General features: G+C 42.2%; 1 protein-coding gene across 1 annotated transcript in view; it reads right to left on the bottom strand.

The window, feature by feature from the left end:
* Nucleotides 1–14,384, bottom strand: part of CLYBL (citramalyl-CoA lyase) — a gene marked incomplete at its 5' end in the record, with an annotated part of 176,462 nt that overhangs the window by 95,069 nt on the left and 67,009 nt on the right. The window lies entirely within an intron of this gene.

Below are 14,384 nucleotides of genomic sequence, written 5' to 3'. Positions count from 1 at the left end.
TAATTGAAAACCAACCCCTCTCTGCTTTTGAATACCAGCCTGGTGGAAATTTTAAAATATTTCCTAAATGGACGATAAAGAAGAACACTTGCAAATCCCGCAGTGCTCCAGGCAACACTTAACTTTAGAAATGTCTACAGGCAGAAATACTACCCTGCAGTATGGCTCAGGATGGCACAAACAAGCATCTGTGTTTATTTTTTAACTAGTCAGATTTATAAGAGCAATGAAATCCCTACATAAGCATTTTATATTGACCTGATATGGACTTACTGTTTTAACCAGCTTTTTAACTAACTCCACAAGTTAATAAAGGCAACTACATGAATCCTTACTGCCTACACATTAAGATAAGAAAAACATTCATTAAGCAATATCCAGACTGTTTTAATTACAGGAATATCACTCTTATTTGTAGTATAATGTTCGTTAAGTACAGTATAACATTTTCTTAAAATGCCCCAGAGGCAGTTAAACTCTTGATTAGCTATAAAAAAAAAAATCTCCCTTAACTTCAATCACAGGAGTTAATGCCTATTGCAATGAAATTCCAGTACTTTTAATCATACAAAAATGTCATATGTAAATCTTATTAACCATGAAAACATTATATAAGATCAAATGATTTTTCTATGCTGCTATCACTACCCAATGTTAGCAAAATGTAGGAATCTTTCTATGACAGTTGCGGTAGTAACAATAATAAGCCCAGCCCTATTTCCTTTGAGAATGAAATCAGTTGAAAACCAGATCTTTTTTTATTACTTTCAAAAGATAGCAGGAATGCCCCAAAATTCTAACTTCTATATTTTCATGCCTTTAACTATGTCCCTGTTCAATTATACAAAGTTAAAACATACAAAACTAGTAGGAGTGGTGGGATTAAATAACCTTATGGAGACTGCAGAACTTTCTTGATCTCCAGTAAATAAACACCTGGCAAAGCTTTATTATCCAATAATAAAATTTCCTTTTTCTTCTGCCTTTTTCAGTATGTTACAAGAATTAACATTATTACTGCTTTTGTACAGATGACAATGAAACACCTACATTTTCTTCAGTATTTATCCTGCGTCTGTCCATTATTTCATACATCTCTTGAAAAAATCTATTAATTTTCTGTTTGCTAACAACACCAAGAATTAAAAAAATCATGAACAATGTGATGCATTAAAAATTGCAACATTTTTAAAGTGCACAATGAAATATTATTTTCTGGTTCTTGTGTCCCTGGCTTTGTATTTTCAAGCTCTTCCTTGCAACAGTCAAAGCCAGAAATTTTCTTTAAAAGTAAAAAAAAATTAAAGGTGAGATTTTAGGAAGCCAGGCTTAAAGGAAATACCAAATATTGTGAAACTAATGATAAAAAGGTGATAGCTGACAATTCATTTTGATCTTCCACATACGCAGCTGAAGGCTATTTTTATTACATGGAAACAGGCACGCCAATTCCTAACGCAGCAGCAGCCCTCCAAAATTGTCTCCTTGCTAAGGTAGGTAAACTAAAAATGGCAATTTTAGCACCCACCGGCCTTTTCAGGCTCAGCACCCCTCTAGCCACTGAGTTCGCCTTAGGGAGTGATAAGCCTTTGCACGGTGCTACCCTGAAAGGGACAAACCCGTCACCCTACTGAGCTGGTGGGTCAGGTCCCGCCGCCCCCATGGGGCGTGTGGTCAAAGTCCCGGGTGCAGCCTCCAAGGGGGGAGTCAGCCATAACCCTCCTCCTGACTCGGGCGGTTCATTAAGCGCCTCGAGGAGGTGAGCACGCTTGGAGGAGATGAACCTCACCCGGGGGTGTCCACAGTGGGGAAGTAATTTGGAGAGACGTGTCGGTCATATCATCACAGCCCGTCGTACTGAGGATGAACTTTGCTGGGTAGGCAAGCTCAAAGACCATACAGGTGCTGGACCTACCAGGGCAGATAATATGAACGTGTGATGGAGGAAAAATGTTGGCCAAGGGACGTATTTTAATACGAAACACAGAAGCCTGCTATAGAGAAACCCATTTCTAAGCTACTTTCATCATTTAATTATCTCTAAACATTTTCAGAGAACTCTTCAGATCGGCTTTGCCACATCCCGGGAGACTCGGAAACCGGTCATAAAACCATGACTCCCACCTCCCCATTGCAGATCCCCCAGGTAGTAAGTCCCATCCCATTTGATGGTCAGTCAGTCACCGATGTGGGCACCTTACACAGACCGGAGTTTAAAAAACCATCATCAAGAGTGGAAGAGAGATGGGGTGAAAATCAAGTTATCTGCAAAACAATATGAATTTATTTTCACAAAAAAAGTCAAATTATCAGCTAGCAGCCCCTCTTGGGGCATTGAGAGCACCTGACGGGCCTTGCTCTGTGCGAGTGGGAGTCCAAGCACTCTTATTACACGCTCTGTGGGAGTTTCTTATCTGTATTTCCCAGGTGAGATTACTTGTGTGGTTACAGTTGCTACAGCATATATTTACCGTGGCCAGCGAACAGACGACAAAGCCAAATGAAACTTAGATAAAGCTCAAGAGTCAAAGTTGCTCTCCTCCCCGATGGCCTTGTTTCACAGGATGTCCCTTTTCCCCAAACACCTCAATTTCGTTAAATGTGGATTTCCTACCTCACTGCATCACAACACACGTCAACATCTTCGGTCCCCCTCCCTTAAAACCAAATTTTAGAAAACGGTCCTGTCCCTGATGGCTGCCTTGTGAGAAGGGAACAGTGGGACACGGCTGAGAGGAGAGGGAAGGGAAGAGAAGGGCAGGAGAAGGGGTCGCTGAGCACACAGGTCGCTCGGGAGTGCCGCAAAGAAGAAATTCTTCCAGACTGCCCCAGTTTAAGAGTGAGGATTTTTTTTCTCTAAATTCTTGACACAGACTGTTCAATATTTATTCAAAAATAAGTGAAAAAGAAGAATACACTGCCTCCCTTGCAACCGGCACAAATAAAGAAAATGGCTTTTAGTTCATAACAATGATATACAATAGATAAGCAAAAGTCCTGGATTACATGAAAATAACATCGATAAGGAGAAATAGGATTAGGTCTACTTCCATACAGCAGTTTTTATGACATTTAAATGAGCAGCTGTGTTTCTCTAAGTAATTGTTATAGCACTCCACATCTGTACAAAAACTGAACAACATACAGACTCTTTGAACTCACTGATATACAACCTTGTGGAAAAAACTCCCTGTTGAAATATGTAAAAGCATCAGTTGGTTTTCCTTTAAAAGTCTTCTTTAACAACCTCTGTCATGAATACAGGTTCAGACTTAAGGAAATGAGACAATTAGATGACATCTGTCTTTTATCCTGCACTGGATAAGGAGAAAAAACATTTCATTACTGTATCTGCCTACTTTTTTTGTTTGGGCATCATTTTAGATATACTTTACTACAAAGGTCAAATAATATCATTGAGATACATTTGAATTCTGCAGAGCATGTCAGTAATCTGTACTAATATTAAGAAACAAAGTACCTCTCTCAAAGCTGAGATTATATATCTGGAATTTGGATGGTTCGAAGCATCAGTTTTAGTCTCAGATCGCCCCTTGTTCATCATCATCTGTTTCCTTGCTGATAGGAAGAATGCCATGGATGTCTCAGTTTTTATCTTCCCGAATAACAGTTTAGTTGAGCTAGTGTCTTGGTAATGGCAGGATTTGTTGTCAGAAACTAACATCAGATGCGCTGGGAAAAAAATGTGGCATATCCACTCACTTCTGCAGAACATATCCAGCAGGCAAAGCGTTTCCTCCTTTTTTGGGTCATTTCAGTTTAAAGGAGAAAAAGCAAATCAATAACTTGACTAGCTCTGGGTGCAAGTAAGAACAAAATGCGAGACACTGGACAGACAGTACAAGATCCCCACTCTTAAAGGCAAGGTTTTCTTTTGGCTTGCAACCACGATAGTCAGAGGTGAACATTTATTTATATGTGTGATTGCTTCTGTTTATATATTTATGTGCCTGTGTATATATCTACACACACTATTTATTTATGTATTTATTTATGCACATATAAATGTGCATATATGTACATATATATGCATATAAAAAGACCCAATGTGGCATGGCACAACAGGAGCATGTAATGATGGAAAGCAGCAAAATGAACTATCTTCCACAAATCCAAGAAATAATATATGTGGGCTTTTTTCAGAACTTTTAGTCTCAAATATTCCTCATACTTTCCTGGAATAAACTGCCTTTTCCTGCATCTCCAGCAATGGCATTACAGTGGGAATTCTCCAATGAAATATGAAGTCTCCCCAGGACCCCACATACACTAGACTGAAGGTTGTTCCACCATTAGTTCTCGATGACAGTGGCTTGCTTTTGCAATGCTTGTGGTCTTTGTATCACACGCTTTGCACCCACACACTGTGGGCATCCTGCGTATCTTGCAAATACAGGTGTGACCCTGCAGATGTACAGCTGCTGTAGACTTAAGACATGTCTCAGTGAGCCAAAGCAGCTCTGCCCCTAATGTTACTGCTTCCTATCTTTGCCAAATCCCTGCCAGAACAAAGCAAGCAACCAGGTATTTCACACAAGTGATACTCCTTCCATTTCATCTCTTGGAGTTCAACATTTTTAGCCATAAAAAAGTAAGAGAACAATCTCATATCCTCCTCTCCTTGTCCCTGCTCAGATTATTTTGGAGGGCAAGGAGGGAATTTAGGGGCTGTTTCATCAATACTCTACCACTATATGTTAATAGGTGGGAAGAAAGATGACGTTTTGGCTAAAATAGCCATTTACAGTGGTAGTCAGAGGCACTACCCTGCACTGCAAAAGGCGGGGAAGTAACTTATTTCTTTCTTCCCTTTTGAGGAGCAGCAGGACAAGGGAGGCCATTCCCTCACCATGCCGATCTTAAGGATCCCGAGGCTGCACGGTTCCTGTGCCCAGGCTGGGCAGTGAAAACCACAGCTGAGCCCTTTGCGAAACAGACTCCAGTCCCCTGTGGAAACAGTGAAGAGAGGCATGTCCCTGGGAAGACTTTCAAGCCCATCTTAGATACCCGAACCTGAATGGGTATGTATTTAGGCTGTTTTGTATAGCTTTGGAATAGCTGAAAGGTAATTACCACCATTGCCAGTGCTAGTGCTGTGTTTAAATAATTTCTTTCACTATTATATTACAACTGCTTCTCCAGAGGAAATGTTGTTCCATTGCTGGACATTCCTGATGCTCTCCAAGATAAGCCCTGGCATTCAGGCTGCCTAAAGAAAAAAAAAACTGGTGCAATCTGGCCTGAAACCCTGCTTTTCCTTTCAACACAGTTATGTTTTGGGGTCTTTTAAAGATATGTTGCCTCTGTTCCTGTCCTAAGCAGATATAAAGTAAATTGTTTTCCCACCATGGTAACAGTCATGCCTGCTAACTTGAGCATTTCAAGGATGTTGCTAGATTTTGATCCACAAAAAGGATATTATAAATATTAGTAGGTACATTTCTTCATGCCTCAGGAGCTTATATTAGTTTGAAAAATAAATAACCAGTAGTTAAGTTTTATGTGATTTTTAGATATACTAGTCTTAAAACAGTCTATTTTATTATTTTCTGACCTTTGCAAGAATACTGCCTATTATGAAGAAAGTGAACAGAAGACAGGTTCTAGGCCAGGATGGACTGAATTACGGAGAAGTGAAGATACAAGAGTCTTGAGAGACAAATAAGGCTTCAGGCAGCTGCAGTATGTTGATTACTCTGTTACTCAACTAGACGTGTATGTCTTGATTAAAAATACACTTTCATTACTCTGTACACCCTTTCTATTGCTTGGAAACCAGCAACTAACAAAACAACATTTAACCCAGCACAAGGAGTATTAGAGCAGCTTTGAAGGCAGGGAAGACGGAAGACTTTTGTAAGACTGCTCATGTTTGAGGGCCCCTAAGGAAGAAGATTAAAAAGCATCTACAGGAGGAAGAGAATAAAAGGGTGACTGTAGGCTGCAAGAAGCCAGGTCTGGCGGAGGGATGAGGTGAGGAAAACCCAGGACCTGGGCAGTGCAGACACAAAATCTGAAGCCAGCGACATGCAACGGGCAGCTCTGGAGGCAAGTCAAAGCAAGAGAGGCAATCCTGGACAGCCAGCACCCGCAAGGCAGGGTGACCCGATCGGCCAGGAGAGGGGTGACAAAGGCATAAGGTCTTGGTGAGGGGGTCCCCAGCCCCCAAAGAGAGAATGGGTTTTGTGCAAGTGGTGAGGCAGACAGTGCCAGGACATGACCCTAGCCGAGCCAGCATTGGGGAAGACCAGGGAGGACTGGCGAGGACTGCGGGAGAGGTGCAGCAGGACAGGAGATGAGACTGTGAAATAGAAACCAAACCATCAACCAGGGATGTAAAAAGGGAGCCAGGGTAGGTATTCACTTAGAAAGCCAGAAGAAAACAAGGTCAAAAGCAAGATTAAAAGAGTAAGGTGAGGCTGTAATTTCAAAAAAAAGGACAAGGTCAGTGGAGATTTTGGTGAGCATCAATGAAAAGCAAGGACTGACGAATCTCTTGATGTGGCATCAGACAGAGATAAAATGTATTAACTTAGGGCAGCTGGCTGTATCACTTAAGGAAAACAGAGGAAGCCTGGCATACGTCTTTGAGGGTGAAGCAGAGGAAGGGGAAGGCAAGGATGGAGAGTACAGGCGAGGAGGAGGAAGCAAAAAGGAGACAGCATGATCTTCATTCAGCCAGGTAGTTGAGCGCACTGTGGAGGGTCTGAGCACTCTAATGGTATCACTTGACTAAGCACCTCCCGGAATCAGGGCCTGGTTCGGGAGCTCTCCAGTCCAAGAGTGGGGAAGAAGCTGTGTAAACCATGCAGAACAAATGGAGGTTCAGCACAAAGAATGGAAATGAAATGGGAACTTCGATGCTGACCCCAGAAGAAGTTTTCCTGAAACCCTCTAACTGTGACCGGTTACCTCACTTTTCAGAGAAAGCAGAAAAATGTTTTTACTTGCTCTACACACTGATTTCCCGCACACAAGTGATCATTTTAATTTAGGCCTCTACATTGTTTTGCCAGCACTTAACATTGCATAAAAATACAGTCACTTCAGCTCCCTGCGATGCAGTGCGAAAGGCTGAACTTCCCTTCACTAGCCAGAACTGCATCCATTAAATGTGTGAAATGCTAAAGGTAATGGTGTCCAACAATAGAAAATGAGGCAAAAGGAATTTAGACCAACCTCGGGAACCAGTTTGCCAAAATTATGGGTGGATGCTAGGGAAAAAGGACAATTAATACAGGGACAGATGGCTAAGCAAAAACAAAAGCCATTATCTAAAACCTGGCTAAGGAAAGCTTAGCAACTGATTGTTTAAGAGAAGCAATTAAAGAACTCGATTAAATATCATACTATCAATAGTTGGGATTCTAAGGAATAAGACAAGGGAGGACTTGCCGCCATTTGTCGCAGTGTTAAACACTTGCTGTGCTCATGTTAAATATTAAGGTGCACACATTTTATACATAATGGGCATTTCTTATCCCTGTTGGAATGTGGATTAAAAAATGCAAACAAACTCTAGACCAATAATAAAAGTTTTAGTGACTTGTCAAGTCTTAGAAAACCGTAACGGGGCTGTGCGAGCAGTCTGCTGCTCAGGAGATCCTGCTGAAGCACGACAGTCTTTCCCTCTCCTCTTGATTCTCCCCTGCCAACACAAACACACATATAGTCCTGGAAAACCATACTCAGAGGAGAAGGCCGGCGCTTTGGCTGTGTCCCCATGGGGGTGAAGGGTTACCCCAGAACAGCAGCAGCATTTGCTGGAGGTGCCCCACCTGCGCCACCTCGGCTGATGGCCACCGTGGAGCAAGGCTTGGAAGAAAAGCATGGGAAGCGGACAAAGTGGCACAAGGGAGATACGTCTTACATGTGCTCAGCGTTGTGCCAGGATGAGGACCTGCAACCTCTGGCAGCTCTGAGCAGAGGGAGGGTGTAGCACAGGCTGGCGTGGCTCTGAGAGCCCGGTGGCATCGGGTCGAGTCCCGGGCATCCTGCAGTGCTCTCTGTCCTGAAGCCCATGTAAAACTGCATCCGTGGGAGATGCCGCCGCTTTCTGTGCCGAGAGCAGGCTCACATATTGCACAGTTAAATCACTCTGCCCTGTACGCCAGAGAATTAACTCCAAATAAATGTCTGAATCTCTGCCTGCAGCCTCAGTACAAACACTGCTCTCTCAAGGCAGCATGGCATGAAAAGTTGCGCAAGACATGAAAACGTAGCCTTCCCTCAGCTTTATGCAGCACAAAATGATGGCTAAACCTGTCTGCCATCACTGGCTCATAGGAACAGTTTGAACCAATAGGCCTTATGCATACAAGCAAGTGATGTTTAATTCTTTTTCCATACTTTCCTGGTAATTTAATTATTTTAGTAACTAACTGCCATGCATTGTTTTAACGTATCGCATCTCCGTGGTGGCACCACCAGTTTGCAATAAAGGTTTCTTTAAGAAAAGAAACAGCTTCTTAATTTTTTTATTAAAGAAAAGTTAATAATTACAGGAACACTGACAGTGTTGCTATAGTTACGAGTATATCAGCCTTTCACTTACAACTCCCCGTTTTCAAGGGTCAATAACTCAGTTGTCAAAAATCCCACTGGGCAGAAGCCTGACACACATCTTAGACATACATTAAACAAATGCATAAATAAAAATTGGCTGTTTCACACTTGTGAACATTTTGATTCAAACCAGTCTTTCCAGATGATACCTTGAGCATCCAGCAGTAGTGGTTTGGTGTTTTGTTCAGGGTTTTTTTGTATACTTTTTGGCAGGCGGATAGCCTTTTAGGTGCCCCAGTGTCTTTGGCTGCTGCCAGAGAGAAAGGAAGAAGAGCCACTGCTTTTTCCTCCAGCCATTTCATCCCCCCCTACCAGAAAGGAAGCAATTCTGGACGTGCCTGCTACGCTCCCAACAAAACTTCCCGAGGATTTTTAGGCACAAAAGCTTCACGCGCATGTGCAGCAGCTGGATTACCACAATAGACCATAACGGCCCTAAGAGCCGTTACGGTATATCAAGTGAGTAAACCGAAAACTAAGAAGGATTTACACAATGACCATAGTGGCTCCCTGGGAGCCGTTACGGTCTATCAGGTCAAAAATCCACTTTTTAAAGAGCGCCTAAATATGTGTATACCCAACAGGGCCTTGAGTCTCCGGAGCGACTATCACACACGTTTTCAAAATGAGCCAGGGAAGAGAAGGGAGATTACACCAAACAACGTAAAGAGAGAAATTTTTTACAATGAATAAAAGACATATCATGCAAATTCTAAAGACCTATACTTAAAGGGGAAAAAGTGCATGTTAAGTTGAGAAAGAGGACGTAACGTGATTTCTTCATTGTCAAAACAGGTCTTTTTAGGTTTTTTTCCTTTTTTTTTTAAATGAGAATTAAACGAAAAAGGAAATTTCCCCCCAAAGCCAAACACTTTTAAAAATAAAAGTTAGGTTTCACAAGGTATAGAAATAATGCAATCACAGCTGAGTTCTGAGTTGCAGTTCTGCTGCATTTCAAGTCTCTAGCCACAGCGCAAGTTAGTAACACAGCTCAGCTTTGCCTTTCTTTACTTCTCTCCCATTTTTTCAGAAAACGAACAAGTTATTCAAGACAGTGATTTTCTCCGTAAAAGTCACCTCTATTTTTTCCGAAAAGAAATCTGCAATAAATCATCAGCCTACTTACTTTTTCTTCTTCCCCTTCCTTTACATGCCATATTTGTTCCTGCAGCAAACCTGTAAGAGAACACTTTCTCTCTATGACCTGAGATAACGGTAATGTTGAAAGAATGGCCTCACTTGTCAAAGATTAGAGGGCTGTCTGCAGCCTACACTCCTCTTTACTAGAGCCAAATAGGCCCAATAAATGCTAATACTCAGCATGACGCATCGAGAACGTTAAGCCTCAACACTGACTAAGAAGAAAGTATCACAAATTTACTGAAATTATCTACAGCACAATAGAGAAGAGAAGGAATTAATCAAAGTCTCTCTCTTAATGCAATGCTTGATTGAACTATCCCAATCCCTTTTTAAATAGGATAACCTAGTGGCAAGTGACCCCAATGACACATCCTAGAGAGGTACACAAGTACCACTTGTTCGATTTTTTTTCTTTTATGACCTCATTAAGAAGGATTTTGAAGATTGTTCCTGAATATGAGAACAAAGTGTCTGAAGATATCTCTAGCTTTTTATGTCTTTAGCCTTTTGCCGTTGAAATGGCTTTTGAATGAGAGTTTATAAACTAAGTAGGTGCACAGGCAAAAAAAAAAGTCCTTCAAATTGAAATCTACTAAAGCTACCTTTTCTTAAATGCAAAGACTAGCTAAGCCTCCAAGAAACAAGAAAGTTTTGCCAAGATGAACTCATGATCCCATCTCCCCCCCACCCCGTTCTCCCTCTCTCTCCTTCCCTGTTATAGACCCCATTAATTAGATTTGGCGGCAGTTTTCCTTATCAGGGAAGACAGAGTCTGCCAAATCTGCGAGTGTGAAAATACTCCATCGCCAGTAACATTTTTTCCTAAGTGTTTGTTGATTCCACGCTTGGATTTAATATTGAGGATTATATTTTATAACCAGAAACAAACAAACAGATTTATAACTGAAGACTGAAAGGCAAACAGCAAAAAAAAGCAAGCCAAGTACTGAACCTAAATGTAGCATTTTTATTGACTTCTTAGAAACCAAATAACCTGGCATATTAGTGTGTGCATTCTGCAACAGACATTCAGCCCCATTGTACTACTTAGAAGAGAATAAAAAGAAACCCTACTGTTTGAAATCCAGCGGAACATCCCCACAACAGAGCACAACTGTTCCCTCATGCATGAATGGGAAGGAGATGAAAGAAAAGATGGACTTCTGAGGTACAGCAAAAAACAAAGACAACAAAAGTGCTGATCATGAGGGAATGACACAACTCATTGCTGCAAAAAGGATGAGAGAAAGGAGCTCAAACAATGGTGCAGACAGCTAAGTGACATGTAGAAGAATTGAAAAATCTACAGAAGTGTCTTTTCTTTCCACACTTGACGAGAAACAATTAAATGTTGGTACATCTGTCATAAAAAAGATAATTGAAACCTGTTACCATCATTATAGACGGTAACTTAACTACCAAAACTGTAACTGTCCAATTAAATGTTGCCCCCTCTGTTATCTACACCACTTGCTAAAATGAAAAAAAAAAAACCTTTAATGCTTGTGATGATTTACCACCGGTATAGCTGTTACAAGCCATAGAACTGAACTGGCATGTTTTATAAGGTAGATATTTAGACTATAGGGTACCTACGTCTATTTGTACACACACAGACGGGGGAAGGCAGGCACACATGGGTGCGTGCAGGCTCACATCCGTGAGCACCCGCATTCATGCACACGCTCTCGCACACCCACCAGTGAGGATGAATTTTGCAAACAGATGAGGTTTTTGACAAGGAATCCAAAAAACCTGAGTAATTGCCAGAAGCCTCACTAGGTGTTTACTCCCCTGAACGTCCACCAGCCTGCGAAAACAACGCCGTGCTAAAGTAATCCACCGACTGTTGCTACTTGCTTGATAACGCGCAACATCCCACAAAACTGCAAAGCAGTTATTGACCCTGTCAGAATACCTGATTAATGGATAAACGCTGTAATTGATTAGCAGAGAAGTGTGAATTAAAACAGAATACAGCATCAATAATGAGCCGCTGACAAAAGGTAGCCGACATAAAATGTAAAACGGTAGCCTGCAGCCATATCTCATCAAAGACATGCATTTCTTAAAAACAGAAGAAAACACCACCCCCGAAAAAAAACCCACAAGCGCAGTGTCCTGTTCTCTGCATTCTTTAGGCTTTTCTCTTGGTAATGATTAAACCACCAGCAAAATGTTATGGGAACTACTCGTGAATCCACCTTCATACATCAAGCCAGGCAAGGCAGTTAAATGACTCCATTATCCTCTGGGCTTCTCTACCCTTAAAGCAATGCACCGCTCTCCATTTTATCCCGGTGAGTTGTAATTTCGGAGTGGCGCCAGGCGCACCCAAGGCTGCCTTCAGCGGGGTGCACAGGCAAATCCCCTGGCTCGTAGGTGCACTCTGTGCGGGCAGGAGGGAGCCCACAAAGGTGTCACGCCGGGGAGACAACTTGGAGCTACAATCATCGCATTGTTAAACTTGTTTTCCCTTTCCTTAAGGGCCTTAGGAGGCCAAATGATCCCACTTTTGTTCCTTTTTCTTTCCGATTTAATCCTACTCCAAGGCCCTACTTTATGCCTGACATTTTATGAAATAGATTATATGGCTTTTATATAGCACCCCCAAACACACATGTGATGTTTCTCTGTTGTAGGAAAGCGAGTTTAATAATGCAGTGTCGGAAGCACTACCTTGCTTTTTTTGGTCTTCCCGTTATTTAGGCATTGAGCATTACTCTGTGCATTAGGCAAGCTGACACACCTAATGTAATGCCATCAGACATATCAAAGCTGTCCTGGTACAGACAGAACGAAACATTAGCTTGAGTAGAGCACTTAATGCAATTACGTTGCTCCGACTTCCTGAGCTAGCTCACTCAGAAGTAATTTGAGCATTTCTGCATGACACTGCATTGTATCCAGCAAACATAGCCTCTGCCCAAAATGGTTGTCGCTACAGGGTAAGTCTCTTGGAAGTCTCTATGTGTTCTTTTCCCCCTTTAAGCTAAAAAGCAGAAGCTGTCACGCTGAAGATACCTGCTTGTGCTTTCCATATGGAAAATACAAATAATGAAATGCAAGAACGGCACTACTATCTTGTAATAATGCTCTCCAAATTGTCTTTAATCTGATTTTGTCAATTTGATGCCCGTTCTACATTCCTCTGCGAAACATAATGTATTTTTATAACAGTTCTACATGCTCACAGATACATATTCAGAGATATAGTCCTTTGGCAATCAACATTTTTGGGGATCATTCTTTTTTCCATCAGCTAACCATGAGACTTACTTTGGCTGCAGCACGATTTTTCTGCTTCCCCGTCTGCTCCGGGACTGCTACCTTTTCAGTGGCACCATGACTTTTTTAGTTTAAATAATTTCCCAATTCAGGAGTAGATTTCATCCCACCTCACACTGGTAACCTAAAACATTACTTGTGTAGGTGATCCCTACTATCAGCCACGAGAATCAGATATTTCCAAAGAACAAGTCACCTAGCAAGCAAGCCTGGTATCTTTTGAGTTGGAGGACCTGCCCTCCACATGTGCCTCTCTCCCTTTACCGACTGCAGAAGTTACCCAAACAACTTGCACTTTCAAAGCTACAGCTACATCACAAGGATTCTGTCTCAGCAATTTAAGATAATTGCAATTAAGGAGGCTTTTAACCCTTCTTATTGTATTGCAGTGCCCTCCATCCTCAGCAGCTCTTTGTGAGGACTCCGGATGGAGAAACAAAGTGCGCTCAGACAGGCCCCCACCCCACTGCAGAACATCTCGAGTCCAAGATTCGCTCCCTTCCCCAGCCAATTCTTTGTCCTAAACCATGGCTGGACAACAGGAGGGGCAGGTCACCGTGCATATGAGCACGTCCGAGGGAAGGGGAGCCTGGGTCCCCCCTATTGCCCATGCTGTCTGAGAGATCCTGCTCTGCAGGCTACCAGCTGTTTTGGGGAGAGCTGATGCATAGGTACATTTTGGCCATATAAACAGGCATTGGTATCTCTTTCTTGCTCAGCTTCAACAGGAGGAACAGGGGATCCTCCACCACAACAGCAAATGGCCAGATGACTAGGACATTTTTGGAGTGGCATGTTTGAGCCCAGCCAGTGGTGGGACTGAGCCCAACTCTCACTGCCCAGGCAGGCGGGGTAGCACTGGAATACGAGAAAGGCGGCGGGCACCAAATCACTCCTTTCTGAAGAAATAAACAAGGAGACCTGCTGACAGCTCAGCTATTTCTTGGAATAACTGCTTTACTTACCTACCTGCAGAGAGCCTGGTGGTGCCGGATCCCAAGCGCTGGGGGACAGCTGCCCACAGCCCCAGTGCAGAAGCTTGCAAACAAGAATGGGAGAGCTCACACCATCTGCAATCATGTAGGAAACACCAGCTTCCTACTGCTTATTATCAAACCGGACCCATTTTTCAGAAATGAAATCTCTTCTCCTTTCCTTAGATGTTTTTGTATTGTACTGTAAAATATGAAACATGGTTTTAACCTAAAAGCATAAAACATACTTCCAGCAGCCCAAAAGAGGAGCCTACCAAAAAAAATACTGAAAAGAGACAAAGTTACATCGATTTCAATGGAAGCAGGATTAGGCCCTTTAACATACTTTTTTTTTTTTTTTGGAGGGGAGAGCCGAAACTCGAGCAGCTGAAG

This window comes from Platalea leucorodia, assembly GCF_965183815.1.
Source record: "Platalea leucorodia genome assembly, chromosome: 2".
Taxonomy (NCBI): domain Eukaryota; kingdom Metazoa; phylum Chordata; class Aves; order Pelecaniformes; family Threskiornithidae; genus Platalea; species Platalea leucorodia.
The sequence above is the reverse complement of the archived record's forward strand: the minus strand, read 5'-3'. Positions and strand labels throughout refer to the sequence as shown.